Source organism: Octopus bimaculoides, chromosome 13, assembly GCF_046866305.1.
Source record: "Octopus bimaculoides isolate indiv1 chromosome 13, ASM4686630v1, whole genome shotgun sequence".
NCBI classification, from domain to species: Eukaryota; Metazoa; Mollusca; class Cephalopoda; order Octopoda; family Octopodidae; genus Octopus; species Octopus bimaculoides.
The window spans coordinates 6351920-6369335 of record NC_142940.1 but is presented as its reverse complement, the minus strand read 5'-3'; the positions used below and the strand labels follow the sequence as shown (position 1 = coordinate 6369335).

Here is a 17416-nt window from a genome sequence, read left to right as displayed (position 1 = left end):
TATTAAATTGGTTTTTCAATAATGTTCAATAATGGAGTGTAAATCTAGCATACAGATTGATCTTGGAAACTATTTTCTTCTTGATGGACCACTAACTTCGGAAAGAATTTTGGTTGGCTGCACTGTCTGGGAAGGATTAGCTCAAGCATCATTTTGCTGACAGTTTTTGGACTTCTGACAAAGTTTCATTAATTTGTTTGGTTTGTCCATCGATATATATATATATATATATATATATATATATATATATATATACTGTCTGTGAGCATTGAACATAACTAAGACTTGTGTATAACACTTAAGTAAGATTGCACCATTGACGATGATGGGGCTTGTGTTACAATTCCACTGGTGCCGAATGGATTAAAAAAAAAAAACACGAGAAAAGTTGTTGTACATGAAATGTGTAAGAGACGTTTCAGCACAGCCGTTTTGGTGGCGCCTATTTGGCGTCGCTTGTTCAACGCTGACTTATTTGAGATCAACCGTTTTAATGCTTCTTTCGTTCTCTCCCATATCGCGCCTCTCTCCTCCTCCCCCCCTTCTCTCTGTATTTATGCATTTCTCTGAGTGTATGAGGAGGGGAAAATATTTATGACAATCTTATTCAAATAATAAAGTGCATTGGTTCTCTCTCCTTATCTCTCACACTCATTCTATTTGTATACGTTTATTTCTATACACGGGTGCATGTGCGTGTGTTTATCTCCAGTGCCAAAAAGTACTCTTTAAAACGGCCGAATGCCTAGTCAGTCGTGCCAAATCGACAGTATCCAAACACTTGCGTCCAATCGTCCCATTCCAACAGAAAACATCATCTAACTAATTATGCACTTCATGTGTTTCGCCTGAAGCTGTAATGTTCAGAATACATAAACGATCAAAACTAAATTTTCAAAGTTAACAACGACTTTAATCTTTATATACTATAAGCAGACAACATGTTCTTTAAAGCAATGGCATGTTTGGAACAAGACAGTTTTTCTGTAAACTCGCACGGAAAAAAGAATTCGTGAGAGATTTGACAGAGCCTATAGAATTGTATATATTTAAAAAAAATAGAAAGGTTATTCAGAACGAAATTTTGTTTATGGGGAACACAATGAAGAAACGCAGTTTTTGGATGTTTGGTCTGTTTTTGAACTCGAATGTTTTCTTCCTTTCTTGCCAGTGAAGAGCAGCGGTCTTTAGTCATGTAGTTTTCCAGGTTTAAGCCAAATCGCATGAAGTGCTCAACGATGGCTTTAGTAGAAGGAAACATCGTGCAATTCACTTCGTTGTTGCAAAACCGATGAATTACATTGCATTTGTGCGCGTACACATATACGTATTTAAACATACACACACATATATACATAGACACCTATTTAAACATACACACACATATATACATAGACACCTATTTAAACATACACACACATATATACATAGACACCTATTTAAACATACACACACATATATACATAGACACCTATTTAAACATACACACACATATATACATAGACACCTATTTAAACATACACACACATATATACATAGACACCTATTTAAACATACACGCGCACACATTCACGCACAAACCAACGCACAGAGATACACAAACACACAAAACGCGTTCCCAGGTACACAAAGACGTGCTTGCAATCACTTCCATTTTCGTATCTCAAAAACTTGGAAGGAAATACTAGCATCGACAAAAAAAAAAAAAAAAAAAATTTCTACACGAAAATAGAAATTAATAAAATTGCATCTTACAAATATATATAACGTATCTATGCAACAGAATAAAAGAATACTACTGGAATAATGGTTTCTACTACAAAGGTTACGAGAAGAGAGGATAAAAAAAAAACAACATTAAACTTAAGAATATCTTTGATGAAAACTGAAATACTGTGTAAGGTGATAGGAAACGTTGTATGGGGAAAATTAAAATGACATCTAATGAAATACAAAAGCAAATTGTATTTTATGTGAATAAATGTATAAAATAGTCACATACATACATACGCGAACATACATACGCATACGCATATATATATATATATATATATGACAGACAGAGAAAGTGTATACATACATACGTACGTATGTGTACACACAATCTAATATCAAATTATATAATTTAACAAAATTGTATGTATGTATATGAGCGTGTATATTATATATATATGTGTGTGTGTGTGTGTGTGTTGAAATACCATTCTATATATGCGTGTGTATGCACTTTTCACTAACGTATACATATATAACGTTGACGGCTTCAATTTTATTGCGTAGCTTTAGAATTTACTGTAAACATCTTAGAGAACCGAGAACTTTCATATAATACGACTACTAAAAACAAAAACGTGAAAAAAGACATTGTTGCAACGACTTTAACACCAACCTTCCAATTGATATTTATCAATAATTGAATATTTTATTTCTTGAACTCCGCCTGTATTGAATAATTTGTTTGGGGCTTTCCAGCCAAATAGTTGTATTACTTTATGTCGAAACCCTTTTCTCATCAGCAGTGAGAATCTCTATGAGTCTATTATATATTAATATATTTGTATGTAAGTATATATATATATATATATATATATATATATATATATATATATATATATATATATATATATATATATATATATATATATATATATATATATATATGTATATATATATATATATATATATATATATATATATATATATATAGTGGAATATCTCTTTTATGAACAAACAGGTTTACGAACAGTCGGATAACGAACACCCATGCCAGCAATAACGGTTGGCAACAAGCTCGGAGTATCAATGGGAGAGAATCAGTTGCAGTCTAGCTTTCACTCAGTGCATACACCAGCTTGAATTCGCTGTGCCTTGTCATGAGTTTCCAATGAGGAAAAATAGTTTCGGTTTACGAACAGCTTACGAAAACGAAATTTGATCAATAAGTATCCCGACTGTTGCCATAGTAGCAATGCTAAAGCACGCAGAGTAAAGCCGGTTGGCACAGATTGACCTGGAACTCTGTTGTGCATGCGCACAAAGTTTCAACGTTCTAGCTCACGTCTGCTGTTTACAGCAGTGCTTGGAAGGAACGTGTGCAGCGTGTGAACCTGGATATTCGAATATCAAGCGAGTAATATAAGATACTGTATAGGTTAAATACATCGGGAAATCTATACAAAATGTAAATCCGAGGTTATTTAACAATCGATTTGTTGGTACATTAATCGTTGTGTATGATAGCAATGCGATTGCTACATACACACACACATACATGCATACATACATACAGACAGACAGACACACACACACTCACAAATACGAGAAAGACAGGGTGGAGAGAAATACGTTTGTAAGTATCCTCTGTCAAATAATTTCTGAAATTGTTGGTGCATTCAGAAGGAGCTTTGAACATCAATGGCTGCACTTTAAAGAATGATGAAAGGAGCTGTCAGTTTTGGTGCACCTCGACAACGGAACCTCCTTTGATCAGGTGACTTCACACCAGTCGCGTCCGTCACTTTGATAAATTGGAGAACACAAAAGTAAAGAGCTGCTACGAAACTGAAGCTCGGTAACGCAAACACAGCACGATATTTGCGTGCACACACAATCACACACACACACACACACACAAGCAAATATGCACATTCAAACACACACACACACACACACACACTAGCATACAAATATACATGCACGCACATGCATGTGCAAACGCACGCTCATAATCATATATACGCACGCACACCTACATATTAGCATACATATTATGTATGCACACATAAGCATATATATGTATGCGCGCATATACAAATGTACACACACACACAAGAATATGCACAAACACGCATACACACACACACATATATATACACACACACACATATACACACACGTACACATATACACACACATATACACACACGTACACATATACACACACACACGCACACACACGTACACATATACACACACACACGCACACATATATACACAAGTGCACACAAGCATATATAGACACACGCACACACACACACACACACACACACACACACACACACACACACACACACACACACACACACACACACACACACACACACACACACACAGAGAGAGAGAGAGAGAGAGAGAGAGAGAGAGAGAGAGAGAGAGAGAGAGACAGAGACAGGCAAGTTCTCGGTGTTGCTGTTAATAATGTTGTTGTCACTGACGTTGTTGTTGATTATAATCTTCTGAGGCGGAATTGCAGAAACGTCAGAGCATCGGAAAAGACACTTCGCAAATACCTCTTCCGGTTCTACAATCTGAGTTCGAATCCCGCTAAGCTAGATTTGCTTTTTTTTCCCTTTCAAAGTCGATAAAATTAAGTTCCAGCAAGGAATTGGTATCGCTGGTATCGATTAACCCCTACTCTCCTAAAATAGCTGGCCCCTGGGTCTAAATTATAAATCAATTATGATTTTCTGATCAATTACGTTGTTATTGTTGTGGTGTTGTTAACACAACGTTTTGGCTGATATACCCTCCAGCCTTCATCAGGTGTCTTGGGGGATATTTCGAATACCTCATTCATAAGGTATTTTTCGATGTTATTATTATTATTCAAGTCACTGCCTGGAATCGAACTCGGAATCTTGGGGTTAGTAGCCCTCACTCTTAACCACTACGCCACATGCCCGAGTTCGATTCCAGGCAGTGATTTGAATAATAATAACAACAACATCGAAAAATAGCGAAGCATTTTGTCCGGCGTGCTAACGATTCTGCCAGCAAACCAGCTTAATGGCTTCAAATTTTGCCACAAGGTCAGTAATTTTAGGGGGTGGGGAGAAATTAATTATTTACACCGCCCTCATTACTCAATTGGTATTTTATTTTATTGACCCCAAAAGGATGGAAAGCTAAATCGCCCTCAGTGGCGTTTGAACTAGTATAAAGAACCAGAAAAAAATACTGCTAAACATTTTGTCCGACGTGCAAACGATTGCTGCTGTTAACTGGCTTAAAGATTTTTTTCTGATCCTACACGTCGCCAACAAGGAGACAACTATAATATTCTCGTATTAAATTTGGAGGAAAAAGAAAACAGCCCTTATCTAAACATCACGTTTGATCCTAAAAGGCGAGCTACATTACAAAAAAAAAAAAAAAAAAAAAAAAAAATCAATTCTTAAAACGATATATAAATATATATATATATATATATATAAATCGATATAGAAATTTTAGAAAGAAATAAAATGCAAAACGAAAACACAAAAATAGAACGAACACAACACAAATGTAAAGAAAAAAAATCGAAAGCTTAAGTCATGAAGATAAAGAAAATATAATAAATAACACGAGTCAAAAAAATAAATAAAATAAATAACAGAGCGAAATTCAAATTGTAGAACATTTACAAAAAACACTGACCAAAATATATAGCAAAATAAAAATTGGAAAAATAAAAGAAAAACGGAATCAGAGTAACACAAACAAAAACATAAGGAAAAAACGAATATGAAGATTTATGAAATGGAAAATTCTAATGATAGAAATAAGGAATCTGACAGTCGAAAGGTGGGAATAATTGAAGAATTAGAATCAATATACGATGTTGGTATATAGAGAAACGAAATACTATCTGGGGATTAATGTCGAGAATGAAAGAACAAGGAAAAACAGAAAATAAACGCAATCCTGGTTGTGACCGGTTTAATGAGAACAGACGCGAACATCAATATCACCAGATTAAATGAAATGATATATGCAACAGCCATGTTAGTTGAAAAGAAAACTGGTTAATCCCTCTGATCTATTCTTGTTGGAATATCAAAAAGAAAAGCCAAGGAAAGAGAAACGTAGTAAGAAAAAGAAAATATATACAGAGGAAAAAGATAAGAAAAAGGATATCTCAATCCTTATTGAATTTAATAAGGAAAAGTTACAACCGGAGAGAGGGAGAGAGAGAGACAAACATAGAGAGAGAGAGAGAGAGAGAGAGAGAGAGAGAGACAAACATAGAGAGAGAGAGAGAGAGAGAGAGAGAGAGAGAGAGAAAGAGAGAAAGAGAGAAAGAGAGAGAAAGAGAGAGAGAGAGAAGGAGAGAGAGAGAGAAAGAGAGAAAGAGAAAGAGAAAGAGAAAGAGAAGAGAAAGAGACTACAGAATTATAACACACATGTACACAAACTAAACGTCTTACCCGAAATCAAAAAAGAACACATCAAACGGATCCTTCCTAATTTGCAAAGAATCAACCACATGAAACATATCTTATCTTTCATGTTTTACTCGTTTCAGGAATTAGATTGCGGCCATGCTGGAGTAGCTCTTCCAAGGGTTTTAGTCGAATAAATCAGCACCAATGTTTATTGCTTTTTTTTTCAAGTCTGCTACTTATTTAATCACTCATTTTTGCCGAACTGCAAAGTTACGGAGACGTAAGCAAGCGAACACGGTTGTCAAGCAGTGAATGGTGGACAAACAAAGATGCGTGCGCGCGCGCACACACACGACAGGAGTTTTAGTTTCTGTTTGTCTAATCTACTCATAAGGCTCTGGTCAATCCGAGGCTATAGCTGAAAGTACTTAGCTAAGGCGCCACGCAGTTGGACTGAACCCGGAACCATGTGGTTGAGAAGCAAACTTCTTACCACACAGCCAAGCCTGTGCCTAAAAACAAAACACAGTTCGATTTTAACTCCAAAACGCTTTGCTCAAAGACTAAAAAAAATAAACAAAGAAGGAAAAACGAAAGAACAGAAGTAACGGCAGAATTCGGGGGTGAGAGGGGGTTGTTGAGGGTAGTAAGAACCGAAGAACACACGAAATCAATGTAGCACCAACAGCAAGAGATATTGAAAGATTCTAGGAGGGATTAAGGATAGCAAAGGATTACTGTTGACGAGATTGACCAAAACAATGATCACGGCATCTGAATAGTCGTGGAAAGATATATCGATATAAAGAATAACCCGGATGCTATAAAGAATAACCCGGATGCTATAAAGAATAACCCGGATGCTATAAAGAATAACCCGGATGCTATAAAGATTAAATAGATTTGGTGTAAGCATGGATATGTGGTTGAGAAGTTTCTTTAGCAATTACGTGGTTTTGGGTTCAATCCACTGTGGGGTATCTTGGGTAAGCTGTTTTCTACTATATCTCTGCGTTACCCAATGCCTTTATAGTGGATTTCGTAGACGAACCCCAACATCATAGTACGTATGTGCATACGTGTGTATATGTGAGTGTGTATGTGTATGCGTGCGTGCATGTGCGTGCGTATATGTGTGTATGTATCCATTAGCGACTTTGCTAAGAAAAATTACTGTATTTAGAATACACCACTCACAATATACTATAGATAGCTTATGTTTATCGGGAATACAAGGAGACTGGATCCTTATGCGACTAGAAAAACTAATAAAATATCCATAGGACTACAAAATATCTGAAATACAACGAAAACTAACACACTCGCACACACTTCATTCGCTTATTTCTGTTGTTGCCATAAATGGTTATATGCAGATTAGCTTTGGTGGAGTAAAGCTATGTGTATGTTTAAAGGTGTTCCAATCAAGACCACCATATCTGTTTTGTTTTGTTCATTTAGGTGTACTAAATTTAAAACATTAACCATTGATTGAGTAGATCTATTTTCAAGACATTTGGGTGTGATTTGACTGTCGGTTCTTAAATCAATTGAAGATTTAGAATCTCTTTTATTTCTGAAGTTTAACTTGTGTGTCTGTACTTGCGTATGTACGTACGACATGTGCAGTGCTGTGCATGTTTATGCGTATAAAAATGCAATTGCTAGAAAATGCAAATTTCTTTCACACGTTGTATTGATAGTTTAATCTGCCTGTGATTGATTAATCCATTAATTAAGATGCAATCCACTCTTTATTTGATCAGTATGTTGTTTTGGCGCTGCCAGTTTTTTTTCCTATTGAAGATAATGTCTGAGTTTAACGTAACGTCATCGCTAGTTATTGTGAAACTTCAATTAAAGGAGGTACCATTCTCTACCATTCTAAGCTGTTTGGAGCGAGTTACCAATCAACTGGAAAATGTCTATTCTTTATTTTTTGTCACGTTAATCCTTTCAAATTCTTCGTAACCATGCACTTACTTCCGGTTAGATAATTAAATAAAAGAAACTATTTTCGTTCCTGGTCCTAAAATGTCTGAGAATTAAGAAAATATCGATTTCTTGCGTTGTGATACAATACAAGATCCAAGAGCCGAAAAAGAAAGAATATTAGGTTTTCTACCCTGTGAGAGATAGCCGCCAAATCCGCCTCAAATCACACGAACAAATCAACATTGGCACCTTTTTTAAAGGTCTGGTACTTATTCTAAGTTACGGAGACGTAAACAAACCAACACTGGTCGTCAAGCAGTGTGAAGACACACACACACACACACACACACACACACACACACACACACGACGAGTTTTCAGTTTCCGTCTACCAAATTCACTCACAAAAACTTTGGTCGACCTGGGGCTAAGGTTGATGATATTTGTTCAAAGTGCTGCGCAGTGGGACTGAATACGAGACCCCGTTTGCAGAGCGAGTTTCTTAACCATACGGCCATGTCTGCGCCAATGACGCGGAGTTAAAAACAAATTGGAAAGCAAACGCAGAATAAAAATCTAATAACACGACTGAGACGCACAGAGTGTTAGAAAAAAGAAAAAAACTTTTACCGAATCTTTGTAATAGATTAATCAACTTTCGAGACATTAAATGCTACTGTTGTCATCTGCTCATCGTTTCTCCTCTTCCCACTACCTTTGTCTTCACTATCCAGTTTGAATCTCTCGACGATCAAATAAAATATTCATATATTTCTAGAAGAAAATATAAATCTCGACAAAATGTTTTTAATAAGACGAGTCGGAAACACGACAGGTCGGCGAGGCCTACTCTCAAGTTTTTTTTTGTTTGGAAACTATGACAGGGCCTCCGAAAAGTGGAAATGAAAGAGAAGGGTGTTTCCAAACAAAAGACATTCCCGAATATTTGCAGCAGAAAAGATTCCGCTAAAAAGGTACACCTGTACCCCTAGAACCAATTGGTCGTGTAAAACTGATCAGGTGTATTACCTATATAGGCCACTGCGAGATTTGAACTTAGAACATAAAGAGCCAGAACAAATACTGCAAAGCACTGGTTCGAAGTTATTACAGTACCACCACACCGCTTTGAAATGGTAGTTCTTTTTTTATCGATCCCGAAAAACCAAAAAGGTAAAGTTAACGTCAACGGTATTTGAACTCAGAATGCTGGATGCCGGTATTGATACAGCAAGGAATTCCATGCGACGCTCTAACGACTGCAAACTCACTGCCTAGAATTAGTGTGTATGTAGCAAGGGAAAAGGGAACACAAGTGGACAATATATAAGTGCAAGCTGTGTGATAAGAGGCTTGCTTTCGAACCGCATGGTTCCGGGTTATGTCTTCTACTATAGTCTCAGGTCTAACAAAGCTCTGTGAGTGTATTTGATAGACGGAAACTGAAAGAAACCCATCGTGCACGTGCGATAAAAGTTGGAGCTTAATACGCGAAGCATATACCATTTAAAATAAACCGGAGAATGTTTATTGAAAGATGACAGGTAATGGTATATCTACGGAGTACTAATGAAGGTGGGTCGCGGGATGTTGTGGATGCTCGGTAAACAACTTATTTGGAAAGAGAGACTACTTTGAATAAAAAGGGAGATTAATTTCAGCAGTTACAGGTTGGCAGACGGGTAAGAGATCTGTGGGTGTAGGTTTTCGATTCAATGTGTGATCTGGAAGCGATGTTATCCAGGCAAGAAAAGCTGGCCTTAACATTGTTTTCATTGAAAAATTTAATCAATTTATGCGCTGATGGGGACTGCTGTGTTAGTGAGGATTAAAAATCGTTTCAAAGGGAGCCGCTGCTTCTCCACATTGGAAAGTCACAGCTCCAGTACTGCAGACGTGTGATTAGAATTTTCCAGGAAAGAATCTCAAGACAAATTCTTCAAGCTGAACCAAGGGGTAGACCATGAACGTGATGGTTAAATAATATCCATAGTTTCAGTTGGTCACGTTTGGAAATAGAGCCGAAAAGTGTAATGATGGTTGCTTCTGACAGGACCCTATGGAGGTGGTGCGTGAAGACACTATCCCTATAATCCGTCGAAGAATAGTGGACGGAGAAGATGGATGGATATATGTATAAATGTATATACATCTTTCAGCCTAATAGTCTATCTACCTATATATCAACCTACCGGCTTACATACCAGCCTAACTACCTGTTTATCTATGTATGTCTATCTATGTATGCCTTTAAATATCTTATCTATGTATGTCTTACATCTTATCTATGTACGTCTTATCTATGTATGTCTATAAATATCTTAAAATTAATTCTATGTTCCACACACACACACATACGCACAGAGTTAATGTTTTCTTTAGCATTTTATCTAAGTTAAACTGTTATTATTCCTCATTAAAATTATTCCGCTATATATCAAAATATATTTTTGCATGTGAGATAACTTCTGCATATATGTTATTTACTATAAACAACTTTCACACGTCGTTGGAAAACAAGCTATTGATTCTAAAATTATGAGATGGTGTTGGCTGAAAAACATGTTATTGGTTTGAATGATTAATTATGTGATGAATTATCTCAGTATAACATTACTATCTGTCATCCAAAACAGTAATAAACAGCTAAACATATAATAAAGATAATTTATTTCATATAAAATACGACAGCAACAACAACGAAAGCAAAAATAGTAATTCTTTATAATTTTGGAATAATGCCATCAATTTTCGGGGGTAAATTAGGTTAGTTACATCACCCTCACTACGTTCCTACTTGCTTTATCGACCTCGAAAGGATGGAAGGCAAAGTTTAGCTCAGCGGAATGTGAACTCAGAATGTAAAGATAATAATAATAATAACAATTTCAAAGTTTACCACAAAGGTAGCCATTTTGGGAAATGGGATGAGTCAATCAGAGTGATCCTCAGTACTCAACTGCTACTTAATCTATCGACCCCGAAAGGATGAAAGGTAAAGTCGACCTCGGCGGAATTTGAACTCAGAACGTAGCGACGGGCGAAATACCGCTTAGCATTTTGCCCAGAGTGCTAACGATTCTGCCAACTCGCAGCCTTAATTAATAATAATAATAATAATAATAATGATTTCAAATTTTGCCACGAGGGCAGCAACTTGGAGGAGGGGGATGAGTCGATTACATCAACCGCAGTGTTCAATCAGTACTTAATTTATCGACCCCGAAAGGATGAAAGGTAAAGTCGACCTCGGCGAAATTTGAACTCAGATCGTAACGACGGATGAAATATCGCTAAGCATTTTGCCCGGCGCGCTAACGATTCTGCCAGCTCGCCGACTTTTCATAATAATAATAATAATAATAATCCCTTACGTAGGCAATAAGCTAAAATGTTGCTTTTAAGGGGTAACAAGAAAACTGATTAAAACTGTTCCCGCAATAATTCTATCGATTGTGCCATGAAAAATATTGTAGGAGATTAACTCAAAGTAATTAACTAACTACTTGTTAAGAAACCACTCAATCATATGTCATTACTTAATCTACATTGACTTCGCTTTTAATCGGGTTTCGTAATTCCTAAGAGAATACGATACTTGATTACTACTTCATTCAATCTGAATTTAAATTTTATATTAATTAGCTGTAACAATTAATAATATTATTACTGAATTTACGAAGTAATAGAAAATGTTGTTTGAATGCTCATCATTATTACACACACACACACACACACACACACACACACACACACACACACACACACACACACACACACACACACACACACACACACACACACACACACACACACACGCATCTATGCATATACATATACGCATATACACATATACATACACATATACACACACATATATATATATACGCATACATTTACACATACATACATACATACATACACATTCGTTAAAAAGCCGATGTATAGGTCTTCATATGTATACACACATATATACTCCCTCTCTCTCCTCTTAACACAAATATGTTTAAATATGTGTGTGTGTGTGTGTGTGTGTGTACGTTAGTGTGTGGGAAGAAAAATACACACACACACTGGTTGTGGTTCGAATTTTAGTTAATTATTAATTAACTCCCTGGACAACTGAGGCCATTCCAATGATTTCGCCGCAAATGAGTTTTCTTCTATTTTATGTTTGGTCTTTATATGTATTTCATTCTGTGTATGTGCGTATATATATGTGTGTGCGCTTTAGTATTGTGTATATGCGTACATGAATGCTTGACTGATGTGTATATATGTGGGTTTCAGTGTTATGTTCATGCATATATATACGTCAGAGTGTGAAGGCCTGTGGCTTAGTGGTAGGGGTGTTCGGCTCACTATTGTAAGGTCGCGAGTTCGATTCCCAGTGGCTCGCTGTGCACTTGAGCAAGACACTTTATTTCCCGTTGCTCCAGTCCACTCAGCTGTCAAAAATGAGTTGTACCTGTATTTCAAAGGGTCAGCTTTGTCAAACTGGGTGTGTCTCTGGGCTTGGTCAGAGAGTTTAGAAAGTTCATAAGGTTAAGTTATAAATATAAATACATACATATATACACACTTTTACACACACACACACATATATATATATATATATATATATATATATATATATATATATATATATATATATATATATATAAAGTTTCCGTCAATCAAATTCACCCAAAGAGCTTTGGTCGACCCGAGGCTATAGTAGAAGACACTTGCCCAAGGTGCCATGCAGTGGGACTGAATTCGGAACCATGTGGTTGGGAAGTTAACTTCTTACCAAACAGCCACACCTGCGCCTAAAAAAATGTAAAACGGTAAGTCAACAAAATTAGATGTCTTAGAGACATGGAAGTAAATTGCGGATCCACTGTACTGTTCTAAGGGTCAGTGGAAAAATGTTGCTTTAGATGTATTCATTCCAAGGAACAGCAAGATTTCTTTCTCTAGCATTTCACATAGTTTAGCCTGCACAAGTAAATGTGTGAAAAAGAAATAGGAATTTCGAAAGAAGAATCAATAAAACTAGTTTTTAAACATCGATTGGTTATGGGGCGCCACCAGAATAGAAAAGTAATCAAAGGGGTCCAAGATGGAAGTTAGGGGTCAAGGAAGTATATTTTTCGGTCATATACCAATTGGTTAATCTATCATGAAAGGATTGAAAAAGTAAGTCTATTGTTTAGATAATATTTGTAGATGTCAATATAAAAAAAAGTGATGATAAACTATGCGTAGCTATTTAGCAGTGTTTTGTATATTCAGATCAATAGAATGATTGATAGTAGTATTGATGGAGAAACTGAGTGGAGAAAATGATGATGAATTATGGGTGAGAGAGAGAGAGAGGAGGGGAACCCCTTAAGATCTCGATTCGTTTAGAGAAAAATCTATTTGATTAAATAGAAAAAGAAACGTGCACATACATTCAGAGAGCAAATATTATTTTCAACCCATTTGATATTCATTAAACTAACTTACCACTTAGAGAGTTCAGTGGAAATGGGAGATAAATTTATCTTTCGAATTGTTTTCTTATTTACTTATTTTTCTTCGGGCGGAATTATAACCGGCCAAAAGCGGTGAGCTGGCAGAAACGTTAGCACGCCGGGCGAAATGCTTAGCGGTATTTCGTCTGACTTTACGTTCTGAGTTCAAATTCCGCCGAGGTCGACTTTGCCTTTCATCCTTTCGGGGTCGATAAATTAAGTACCAGTTGCGTACTGGGGTAGATCTAATCGACTGGGTTCCTCCCCCAAAATTTCGAGCCTTGTGCCTAGAGTAGAAAAGGAATTATAAACGGCCACAAAACTAATAAATACAAACAGCTTAGTACTTTAAATCACTATTTAAACTCGTGTAGAAAGGGTGATAACTTTTCTTAGATTTGTCTTTTACTGTTTACTTGCTTCAGTCATTGGATTGCGGCCATGTTGGGGCACCGCATTGAAGGGTTTTGTCAAACAAGTCGACCCCGGTACTTTAATTTTAAATCTGGTTCGCTTATTCTATCTTTGTCGAACTTCTAAGTCACGGGGACGTAAACGAACCAACACCGGTTGCCAAATGGTGAGGTACAGACACGTGTGTGTGTGTGTGAGTGAGTGAGTGAATGAGTGAGTGAGTGTGAGAGAGAGAGAGAGAGAGAGAAAGAGAGAGACTTTTAGTTTCTGTCTACCAAATCCATTCACAAGGCTCTGTTCGGTCCTGTGCTATAGAAGAAGACCCTAATTCAAGATACCAGGCTGTGGGTCTGAATCTGGAATCATGTGGTCGGGAAACAAACTTCTGACCACCCAGCTATACCTGCACCTAAAAGAAAAGTATAACGTTTACTCAACACAGTTGTCTTAGAGAATTTGTATTCTAGATATTTGTGGATTCGCGAAATGAATTCAAGGGGTTTCATTTCATTAGAAAACGTATTTATGAGAGGGAACAGAGGGGGAGAAAAAGTGATGGAGAAATCGATATAGAAATATAACCGTTTTTAAGAAGGTATAAATATGGAAATAAGAATTAAAATTAAACAGCATGAAATCGATAGAAGAGAAAAAGAAATTTGATTAAAAAGATTTAAAATATGAAAATCAATCAATCAAACCCTGATTCTAAAATAATCACTTTAGTTGACGGAAAAGAAATTTTGGGAAAAAGAAGGATTATCATACATTTAGTCAAAGTCATCGAATTTTCTTTAATTAACCCTATAAGCGCAGGCACGGCTGGGTGAGCGGTTAAGAAGCTCCTTTTGGAACCGATTGGTTTTAGGTTCGGTCCCACTGCGTGACACCTTGGGTTTGTGTCTCCTAATATATAAGTGTGCGTCTCGTGTGTGTGTGTGTGTGTGTATATCTATCTATCTATCTATCTATAATATATAAGGAACGTGTCATCAGTAATTACTCAGGGTAGTGAGTTCGCGACATTTATGCAGTAAAACACACAAACAATAAGCGAAACATAGGTGCGTGACTGAGTTGAAGGCAGATTTACTTTTGCCTTTATAGTATGTAAAGTGTATATATGTGCGTGTGTGTGTGTGTCCTTCCTACCGATTGACAAGTGGTGTTGGTTTGTTTACGTCTCCGTAACTTATAAGTTCAACAATGGAAAGCGATAGAATAAATACCAGACTTTGAAAATATATGCATTGGGTGGGTGGGTGATTTTTTTTAGCAAAACCCTTCAAGACGGTGCCCCAGCATGGTCACAGTTCACGTAAAAGATAAGTAAGACTACTTTCTACATCCATGGTAGAAATGCCGCCAACTTTGTCGGTTTCGCATAAAATTTCTTGCAATTCTTCCTCTCATCATATTCTATACTTCTATGGCGTTTACTTCTTTAAGATGTAATCAAGATGTCTGACTTGTGAGTCTTCATGGTGCCATAAATATGTGCTGAGTTAGACTATGTATTTCGAAAGGAAATGCCTCCCGTTTGAGAATTAGCAACAGTAATTTACTTATTTATCGACTTTAAATTTTAGTTTTTTGAGTTTTCTAATTTTCACAAATTTTCTGTTATCATAGAAAATATTGTTATTTTATTCCCCTTTTGTAATGTATTCTTTGTTCAAAATAACAAACAGATTTCTCTTATCGCTATTACATATTACAATAACTAACTCTCCAGGATCTGAAAAATAACGATAAAATTGTAATATATAAAATCGATAAGAGCAATTCTTTTTTTTTTTTTTTGTTATCTAGAACAAAAAACGAAGACATTAGCAAAATCGGCATTATACTCTACGATAACAACAGCAAATTCGTCAAAATAACAAGACACAAAACAGCACCACTAAAATGTAAACTTAATCAGTGCAAATGCTCAAATCGGATCTGATTCTTTCCAATACATTGAAACATTTAGCTTAGGATACATCCATGGCACCGAAAGGACTCCAAGGAAACGTCACTCCCCTCTGATCTATAATCTTCGAAATCAATACACATACTCACAGAATCGCTAAGCAACTAAATTGTATATATATATATATATATATATATATATATATATATATATATATATATATATATATATATATATTATACACACACATACCAGGGTGATAAAATGTAGTGTTGGTGAAAGAGAAATTTTACAGGAAACCATTCAAGTTGGTAACATTTTCAACATGGATGTAGAAAATCTTTTATTTACGTTCTTGTGTAAAAAGTATAGAAATAATTGTAGGTAAGGTGTGTACAGACGTAGACAGCATGCTTTGATTGTTTAATTCGAACTCGTTTTTACTCTTTCACCACAACTTTCTCTCACTCTTTTTTCCTGTTTCTGTTGTACCTGCATTTCAAAGGGTCAGCCTTGTCACATTCTGTGTCACGCTGAATCTCCCCGATAACTACGTTACCAGTACACGTGTATGTGGAGTGCTCAGCCACTTGCACGTTTATTTCATGAGCAGGTTGTTCCGTTGATCGGATCAACTGGAACCCTCGTCGTCGTAACCGACGGAGTGTCACAATATATTATAAATATTAAATGTCTGTAGTCTCCTTAGATACATAAAACGTCTGTAGCCAAATCCTTTCTAACAAGCTTTTAAATTTTCATCCTGTAAAAAGCTTTCAATAAGAAAATATTAAGAGTGAAACAAAGATTTGTTTAATAACGGTTAGATTAGAACAATACAAGAACAATACAGGCATATGACGTAATGGTTAAGAGCTCGGGCTACTAACCCCAAGATACCGAGTTCGATTCCAGGCAGTGACCTGAATAATAATAACATCGAAAAATACCTTAGGAATGAGAACCCAGGTTCGAAATTTCCCCAAGACACCTGATGAAGGCTGGAGGGTATATCAGCCGAAACGTTGTGCTAACAACAAACACGATGAGGACAAATACCCGTCAAATATAAATAATGTAAATAAATACAAGAACAAATTCTCTCACACAATTACAAATAAAATATCAAAGATTTTACCAGACAAAGCAAAAATACTCTAGTCGTAGAATGGATGGACAGATCGTTACAAAACTCATAAAAGGGAACACAACATGTATTATAGCTCCCATCACCAACTAATCATTAGAATATATTCAGAATCACCCGAATGAAAGACTTCACATCAACATGAAACCACAACGACATAAGCAGTAGGATGCACTTCAGACAATCAATGTAATACAGAAATTTCAGTGTAAGTAAGAATATTGCAAACGTCATGATACAAAATATTAGAGGGGAGACATAGAAGTACGACACTATTTCGTCGAATGTACATAGGTTTACAATAATGTAAGGAAATTGAACTGCCATTAATAAAGACATCCTCCAACACCTTGATTCT

The 17416-nt window shown here is 36.2% G+C and overlaps 1 long non-coding RNA gene across 1 annotated transcript in view; it reads right to left on the bottom strand.

Moving 5' to 3' along the window:
* Positions 1–14401, bottom strand: part of LOC128249262 (uncharacterized) — a 39170-nt gene extending 24769 nt beyond the window's left edge. The window contains exon 1 of the long non-coding RNA XR_016243962.1: positions 14272–14401. This is a non-coding gene — a long non-coding RNA (uncharacterized LOC128249262). The remainder of the gene's footprint in view (positions 1–14271) is intronic.
* Between the last annotated feature and the right edge of the window lie 3015 nt (positions 14402–17416).